This window comes from Lathyrus oleraceus, chromosome 4 (assembly GCF_024323335.1).
Source record: "Lathyrus oleraceus cultivar Zhongwan6 chromosome 4, CAAS_Psat_ZW6_1.0, whole genome shotgun sequence".
Lineage (NCBI taxonomy): Eukaryota > Viridiplantae > Streptophyta > Magnoliopsida > Fabales > Fabaceae > Lathyrus > Lathyrus oleraceus.
The window spans coordinates 202,934,512-202,943,784 of NC_066582.1; the positions used below are offsets into that span (position 1 = coordinate 202,934,512).

A 9,273-nucleotide genomic window follows, 5' to 3' on the forward strand; every position below is an offset into this window, starting at 1 on the left:
GAACATCTTGAGCGCGTTACTACTTCAGATGCTTTTGATAATTTGTATCTGATATGATTCTGTATCTGATGACGTAATCAGATTCCTTTCTTTTTGTTTAGATTCCTGCACACTTAGAAACTTTTTGTTAGAGTGCCATTTTTGGTTTCGTCTTTTGTTATCATCAAAATCTTGGAATCTGTTGTAGAACAATTTTTGTTCTTACATTCCTTCTTCTCAATTGTCTCTCATTTGACTCCCCATGATTGATGGTTTTGAGCCATATCTTCGATGAGGGCACTAGCTTCAGGATAAGGTTTGTTCATCAGAGCACCGCCTGCGGCAGCATCGATGGTCATCTTTGTGTTGTAATGAAGTCCATTATAGAAGGTTTGAATGATTAACCAATTTTCTAAGCCATGATGTGGGCATGCTCGTAACAACTCTTTATATCTCTCCCAAGCTTCGAACAACGATTCTCCTTGGTTTTGGGTAAATCTAGTTATATGGTTTCGAAGAATGGCGGTCTTACTCGGGGGAAAATATCTAGCAAGAAAAACTCTTCTAAGGTTATCCCAAGTCGTAATGGAATTGGGTGGAAGGGAATCTAACCATGATAGGGCTTTATCTCTGAGGGAAAAAGGAAATAATCTTAAACGTATTGCCTCAGGAGAAACTCCATTGGTTTTAAAAGTGTCTGCTAATTGAAGAAATATTTGTAAATGTTGGTTTGGGTTCTCAGTAGCGAGACTTGCGAATTGTCTTTGTTGCACTAGTTGCAACAGGGATGGTTTAAGTTCAAAATTATTAGCTGGGATGGTTGGGTTTACTATACTAGAACTAGGTTCTTCATTTGATGGTTGAGCGAAGTCCTTAAGAGGTCTTTGGTTTTGATCTTCGGCCATAGCTCTCTTAATTCTATGAAAGAATAAATGTGCGCGAGCGTAACGTTCAGGTTCCGCCAGAGGGTATACTAAGCTTAAACTTCCGGTGCTGCGAGTTCTTCGCATTGACCGGCGGGAAATAGCCTAAGTCTAAACGATATAACAACAGGAATATGAAATTTTACGAAATTGGTCCCCGGCAACGGCGCCAAAAACTTGATGCGGTGTTTCCCAAGTATACGAACGCGTCAGAGTAATATAAAAGATTGTCGAATCCACAGAGACCAAGTGTCAATCTATCGTTATCTTTTGTTATGGTGTTTATAAAAGGCAATCGAAATAAGTGTTTTTGGAGTGTGCAATGAAAAGTAAAGTATTGAAATAAAGATATAATTAATAAAGACAGGGTCGAATGTAATTCACGTAATCAATGGATAATCCAAGTACTTGCTAATAGAGCTACTTATGGGCAATGTTTCCTACTTTGAAAAGAACTAATTTAACAGGAACTGTCGCTTTCGCGTATGCGAAAAATAAATAAAAGTAGTGCGAGTGCGGAAAGTAAATAATTTAAAGCGAGTGCGGGGAAATAAATAATTTAAAGCGAGTGCGAGGAAATAAATAAAGTAAAGCGAGTGTGAGGAAATAAATAAAGTAAAGCGAGTGCGAGGAAATAAATAAAGTAAAGCGAGTGCGGGGAAATAAATAAAAGTAAAGCGAGTGCGAGGAAATAAATAAAAGTAAAGCGAGTGCGGGAAAATAAATAAGATAAAGACAAGTAATAACAACCTGCTCCAATCGGAGGGTTGAATAAATTGCAAAGCGGAAATGAAAATGGCGGCAGGATTAACTTCCTTCCAAAGTGCTCCAAACTCGATTACAGACTCTATCACAAACTCGATTACACAATTGTGGTAACACTCCAATGCGAAGCGATTACCACTTTATAAAACTGAATATATGCCTAAGTGAAACAAAGTTGCTCTGAGTTTGCCTCTGCTCTAGGTTTGGATGATTGTAAAAGTGAATTCGAGTTTCTATTTATAAGCAAGTAAAAAGATGGAAATGACTTGGATGCCCTTCAACTTGAAAATGGGAGGGAAACTATTTTCCTCTTGTGGCGCCCGCCACAAGGCCATGGCGCCCGCCACAAGGCCAATCAGAGGCGCCTTATTGGAGGTAGTGGGAAACGTGGGAGTTGAGGGAAGTTGAGCTTGGACACGTCATGGCAGGGTCTATGGCGCCAGCCATGGGGTATGCCACAAGTACAAAATGCTGAATTTTAGGATTTTTGGCTCTTTTTCGCTCCTTTTCTCGATCGGGACACCGATTAAAGTAAAAACCTGAAAACAAAGAAAAACATAGCAATAACACAACAAAATGATAATAAAACAACTAGAATGCATGTGAAATCGGAGTCGAAAATACGGTAAATTTTAGTGTTATCAAACTCTCCCACACTTAAACCTTTTGTTGTCCTCAAGCAAAACATTAAAAAGCTCATAAAAGAAAATTTGTGTAAACGAGTGTTTTAGGTAAAAATTCTAAGTTCAAGTCGGGATGCAGTGATAGGTACTAACTGGGTGAACTAAGGGTATCATGATGACACTAATCCGCAAATACGGACATAAAATTCATTCATATATTAACCAACCCATACTATCCCACAATACCTAGGCCTGCCTCTTCATCTCTTTTGTGTCCTTTTCATTCAGGCGCAATCACATTAAGCCCGTTATCCGTACATGCTTCGTAGTAGAGTGGCCTGTTAGTGATTATGATCTGAGCATGAGGTTTCTGGCACATAAACATGTGTTAACCCTTTTATTGGATCCAACTGTAGTTGTTGGGGATCGGATCGTAATCCGCCCTACCGAGTTCAGTGCCAGATACCTCTGAACCAACTAATAGTGGGTAAGTTTTTCTTTTTCTTTTTCTTTTTCTTTTTGTAGCAATTTTTTACAATTCTTTGGTTTAAATGACTTTGTGAGGGTCACCTATACCGGAGTTGCCTTTTTGCTTTCCTTTATTTTTTTTGTTTTTCTGGATCATTCACTTATTTGCATCGGTCCCCTACGTAGAGGATACGTAGGCCGGAGCTGACTGCTGAGATAAACTACTGAGGACTTATACGGAAATGATGATTAGAGCCATGGTATATGGGGTTTCGGGAATGGTTCCTATATTTACGAAGTCTATGGTGCTAAAATAATACTGATGTTTCGCAAAGTTCTCCCAAGTCACCGCATCCTTACTGAAAACATGTCTTTAAAACCTGAAAACTTTCTGAATAACACTATTTTCTTTTGCAAAAAAAAAATTCTGCGGGGCTAAATGTATGGGGAGGTAGGATTGTACTAAAGATCTACTATATTTGGTGACTCGTCAAACTCATGCATTATACTAAAAAGCAAAATAAACAACTAAAAGGAAATAACAATAAATAAACTATCTAAAAACAGTAAAGAAAAAGCGATAAAGGAAAACGAGAAAAGCAATAAAGAAAAGACGAAAGAGTCTCCTCCCACACTTAAATCGAACATTGTCCCCAATGTTTCGAAATAAGATAAGGGAAGAGTTACCTGACAAGCTATTGCTGACCACTAGTGCCCTCGCCATCCTGAGGTGGACGACGGGATCGGGTACGACGACGGTCTCTCTGAACCATCCTCGCCATCAGGGCATCCTGAGCGGTTCTCACCTCTCGAAGGTGACCTAAAATGGTACCCTGAGTGTTTTCTATGAGAGCAATGTGTTGCTGGTGGTATTGTTGCTGACGGGCTTGTGTATTGGTAATCGTAAGCAGAGACTGTAAAACAGTGTCGTAGGACCTGTCTGACCTCCGCTGCGACTCTTGCATGAAGTTCATGTTATCCGTCATTTGTTGCTGGATGGTAGAGAGTAGGTCGTCATGCCTTTGCTCTCTAGCCATGTGGTCACGCCACATCTCCTCTGTAATATAGAAGCCAGGAGTGGTACCTGCAGAAGAAGAAGATGGTGCGGTGTGTGGTGGTGAAGGATGATAGGGGGCACATGGGGTACGGGAGATCTCTCTCTCCGATCATATTCATCATCAGTGTCATGTCCCGCCTCATCAGGAATGTTAGGAGGAAGAGGACCCAAAATAGGTGGGGCATCTAAAGCGTGGGTCCAATTCCTTTCAGGTTAATTGTGCGAGGAGGTAGGGGGTCTAGGGTAGCCATCTCATCGTTCAGGTTAAGCGCCCGAGCAATAGATGTAATCAATCCACCAAAAGAAATCGGTCCCGCTTTATTCAAAGTTAAAGTCATATGAGCAAGCATGAACGGGACCGAATTAATACGTCTATTTGTGAGGCTTCCTTGTAAAAATAGAAGCTCTCTAGCATTAACCTTATTTGGATTCTCCTGGCCAAAAATAGTGCATGCCAACAGATATCTAAAAACTCTGATGGCCGGGTTATGGATAGTTGAGGCAAGAACTCCTTCAAAAGAGTTTATGAAAGTGTTTGATAAACGCTCCCAGAAGGAAAATACCTCAATAGACCATTCGGAATCCAAAAGGGCCTCACAAATAGCACCGTCCCCATGAGGGATTCCTAACAAGCTGGCTAGTTCGTCGGTACTGAATTGGTATTCAACAGCAAACATTCTAAATTTGACAGTACCAACTGTGCTAGCAGTGTTAGGGTTGACAATATAAATTAAGGAACTCAAAAATTCAATTGTCAACCGCTCATAGGTAGGTTCTTTATTAGAAAAGAAATAGTGCAAACCTAAATTATCTAATAAATGAAATATGCTATGATAGATACCTAAAGTGTAGAGACAGTTTTCGTCAACATACCTTGTCGGGAGGATTTCTCGGTATTTTGTTATTTGCTAGAACACCGTGTGGCGGGTCATTTCCCCACAAAGTTCTTTGTGTTGTGCATCTCCAACAGCCTTGCCAGGGTCCAGAAGATGGTGATCATTTCCCCAGCAGAATTCCTTGCCTCAGCTTGGCGTTCTCTCTAATCAAGTATTTCGCATCCCTGCATGTAGAATCATATTGCATTGCATCCTCCCAAATTGTGCAGCATTTCGATTTTCATGGAGCATTACGCCATTGAAAAATTCAAACAGACGCATGTAAAGCATAAGGCATTCTCGGTATCCCAAGTGACAAGCCAGAAGTTTCTTTCCAATTCTTAGACTGAAGGTTGTTCATGACTTATCCTTTATTATTCCCGGCGGGGGTCATTAGCCCACGTGCCGCCTCAATTATCATTTTCCCTATTTCTGCCGATACTGACAGGCATGAAAGTTTTCCGGTATTCAGACCGAAGTGGCATTCAGGCCAGCTTTCCGATGTTCAGATCGAAGAAGTTTCCGATGTTCAGGTCGACGCAACTTGTGGAATTCAGGCCAAGTTTCCGGTATTCAGACCGAAGTGGCATTCATACCAGTTTTTCGATGTTCAGATCGAAGAAGTTTCCGACATCCAGGTCGATGCAACTTGTGGCATTCAGGCCATTTTTTCCGGTATTCAGACCGAAGTGGAATTCAGGCCAGTTTTCCGATGTTCAGATCGAAGAAGTTTCCGACATTCAGGTCGATGCAACTTGTGGCATTCAGGCCAGTTTTCCGGTATTCAGACCGAAGTGGCATTCAGGCCAGTTTTCCGATGTTCAGATCGAAGAAGTTTCCGACATTCAGGTCGATGCAACTTGTGGCATTCAGGCCAGTTTTTCCGGTATTCAGACCGAAGTGGCATTCAGGCCAGTTTTCCGGTGTTCAGACCGATGTTTGATAATCAAGTATCGTCCGATGCTCATATCGAAGTCATTTCCGATATTCAGATTGATGAGCGGCATTCAGGCCATGGTTATTTCTGTGTTACCATTTATTTTGGTATTCAGGCTAACATTCCTTGTTTTGGTGTTCAGACCGACTCTCACCGTACCAGACGATTTCTTTTTCAAGACCACCTCTTGGCCGATTCTGACAGGCATTGTTACTTCATTTTTTCACTTCAGTGTAAATTTTTGGGCTTTTATCGTATTCAATCACTTGATACCTCGAAAGTGCGAAAGTCGTTGCTATCTTCCTTTCGGGATTCCAGTTGATTGAATAGGGGAAGGTGTAATACCCCAAAATTTACCCTTCATTTTTCCTGGAAGCATGGGATTATGTTTTACACTTCATTAGCATCATATTAGGTCATACTCATTGCATACTGCATTAGTGACTGGGAAATCAGGTTTTGATTGATCACTCCTTAACAGAAGGAGCCCACACAAAGCAAGATTGAGAATTGGGCTTCATTTTCTAAGTATACAAGTCTCAACGGTCTCAGGGGGGTCCAAGTATCTTATTATGGTCCTCAGTTCATCAGTGAAGGATTCAAAGCAATCAGAGTGTTCATCTGGATTTAATCAGAAATTAGGGTTTCATGGCTACCTGCAACAGGCAATGTTTGGTTGGAAGTAGAGGAGCTCATCCATGTCATGATTAGAGAGGCATCCTGGCCTAGGAAGATTCACAATTATCTCAGAAAGATCCATTGGCAATCAGTGCAATCAATTCCTGATCATTTTGCCCTAAAATTAGGGTTTGGTATAAAATTCGTTTATTTCTGATTCTTTGGGTGAAACTCTTTTCCATGGCCCTCCATATGTCCACAAGGGTCTACATACAAAAAAATCAGCTCTTTATTTGACCTAGAAGTGCTTCAATTGATCAATGGAATCGGGAATCAAACAGTTTGGGAAAAGTCAACTATGGGGCCAGAAAAGTCAACTCCTGACATTTTGAGAGTGGAATCTCAAAATCCATGCCTAGGGGATCCTACATGTGAAATTTGATCAGGGTTGGATCATGGATTCATCATTTAATCAGGAATTGGAAAGCTTACTTAATTTGCAAATGGTTGACTTTCCATTTAGGGCAAGTTTTCATGATTGTTGCACTCACTTTAAGCCCATTTTGCATTAAGATAAAAGCTCCATTTGAAAATTTCTCCAACATGAAAGTTGTTCCTCTTGTTCCAAGCTTTCTAGAGATATAAAGTTTTCTCCATTTCGATTAGAATTGAGAAAGTTATGCTTAGTCAAAGTGAGACATTTTTTTAGGACACTTAGAAAAATTTCTAAGTCCAAAATCTTCAAAATTTGTCAAGACTTCTTGGCCAGTTTTCTTGCACTTCAAGGCATTATTTGAAAATACTTTCTTCACAATAATTGTACCTTGCCATGTCCTCTTTCACATCCTTTTGGAATCATCTCATTTGGATCCATGGTTTGAGAGATACATTCATTTAAAGTGGGCACCATTACTTGATTTCCTAGACAGATTTTGGGTCTGGCTGGCCCAATCAGATTTTCTAAGCATGTTGCACAAACAGTCACGTCTTTTTACCTCTTTTGGCCATGCATTGGACATCCATTCACTTAAGTTTGGCCCAAAATAACAACATTTTATACCTCATTTCACACTTTTATTCTTATGGATAAATCACTTATTAAAAAGCCCATGAGAACACCTAATCCACCTTTTTTAAGAAGCTAAAACCCTAACCCTAAAGGAGCATTGGAATTGGCAAGGAGGCAAAGCTTCATCACAAATCAGATTCCATTCCACTTCTATTTTCCATTAGGTAATCATCTCTTCCATGGCCATGTTTTGATATATCTACGCTTGCTTACCATGTTCATCACCATTAATCCTTCCATTTTCATATTTCTTTTTCTTATTTAAAATATTTTCTTCGTCCATAAAATTACCCAAAAATATTTTTCACTTTTCTTAACGTTTTATTTAATTTTACATAATTTTTATTTTCGTATTTTTTTAATATTTATTCTAAATGGTCCATTTTAACACACTTTTTTTATTGATTTTAGTTTTATGACTTAAAATTATTGTTAGCATTTAATTTTTGGGATGAAGGTTGACCACTGTCTCATGGTCAATCTGACCTTTTCTTGTAATTTTATTTCACATTTTCAATTTATTTGAGATTTATTTTTGACCTAGTTTGGTTGGTTGACTTTTAATTTGACTTTTGTTTTATTTTAATTAATTCATGTACCAATTTTCATTATTTTTAAAATCTTTTTGGGGTATGATGATGTCCTGACCCCGCCTTATTTATTTTAATTTTTCATAATTTTCTTGATTAATATACTATGTATTCTTGATTTATTTCTAACCTAGTCTTATTAATTGACTTTTGGTTTGACCTATGTTTTGTTTTAATTAATTCACGTGCCACTTTTCATTATTTTTAAAATATTTTTGAGGGATGATGATATCTTGACCCCAACTTATTTAGTTTAAATTTTCATAATTTTCTTGATTAATTTGCTATTTATTTGTTATTTTTTAAGTTGACTTGAATTTTCAGTTGACTTCTTTATGATCGATGTTTGACTTAGGGATTGCTTATGGCAATTGAAGAGATCTTTTGATCCTCCCTCGTTCATCTCATATGCCATTTATTAGAGGCCTTTTACCTTGATTTTATTGGGTCCTTACCTCATTTCCTGATTAAATTATTCAGTGGATCCTTCGTGTGCATATTTTCATCTGTTTGATTCATCTGTTATCTTTTATACTTGTTTCCCTCATTCATGCTTTCTATTATTTGATTCTTTGGTTTGATTATATATTGTTTATTTATCCGATCTGATTGATAACTGTTGCCTACTTGTATGATGTATGAGGCATATATTCTTATTGTTTGTTTGCCATGAACAATCCCCATTCTTAACAAATGTACCCCTCTCCCATAAAGTGTATAATATTTATTTCTTTATTTCTTTAGTCACCTGTTAATTCAAGAATTAAAACAAACATCCGATAAACATTTCAAAATAAGATCAAAAGCTCGATCCAACGTCGAGTAATCATTTTCAAAACTTAACAGAACCAACACTCATTCATCCATCCTCTTGTAAGTCAATTGCCTCAGGCATCGCCATCTATATGTAAGTCGATTGCCTCCGGCATCGCCATCTACCCTTATCCGTAACTCCTCTCCGCGCTCCATCCGTCGACTCTTGTTCCGTTTAGGTAGCACCCATTAGGTAGAACCCTTTGTATGATAACATAGGTACAATTCCCTTATTCTTTGCATGCTAACATTAGGTAGATGTTCCCCTTTGTAAATCCTAACACATAGGTCCATATTGCATGACAACTCTAGAGCAGAGCTTCCCCACTTTTAGACCTTTCGTGCGTCTCCGATCTTGTGGCATGTCAGTCCATTCTATTGCAAAGAGGTAACTGCCTAAGACTCGATTCAGCGAGCTGCGACACCTACTGCTAAGACATTTAACACACTGCCCACCCTCCTTTGACAGAACTGGTGTCCTCTTTTGTAAGTCCATGTTCAGATGGCAATCCATAACCCCTAGTTAGCCGAACTACGTTTTGCTCTGATTCTCATT

General features: G+C 38.9%; 1 non-coding gene across 1 annotated transcript; it reads left to right on the forward strand.

Annotated features, from left to right (window-relative positions):
• The first annotated feature begins 393 nt into the window (after positions 1–393).
• LOC127077693 (small nucleolar RNA R71) lies at positions 394–500 on the forward strand. Its single transcript, XR_007787477.1, has one exon. It is a non-coding gene; the product is annotated as a small nucleolar RNA R71 (small nucleolar RNA).
• Positions 501–9,273: the final 8,773 nt, after the last annotated feature.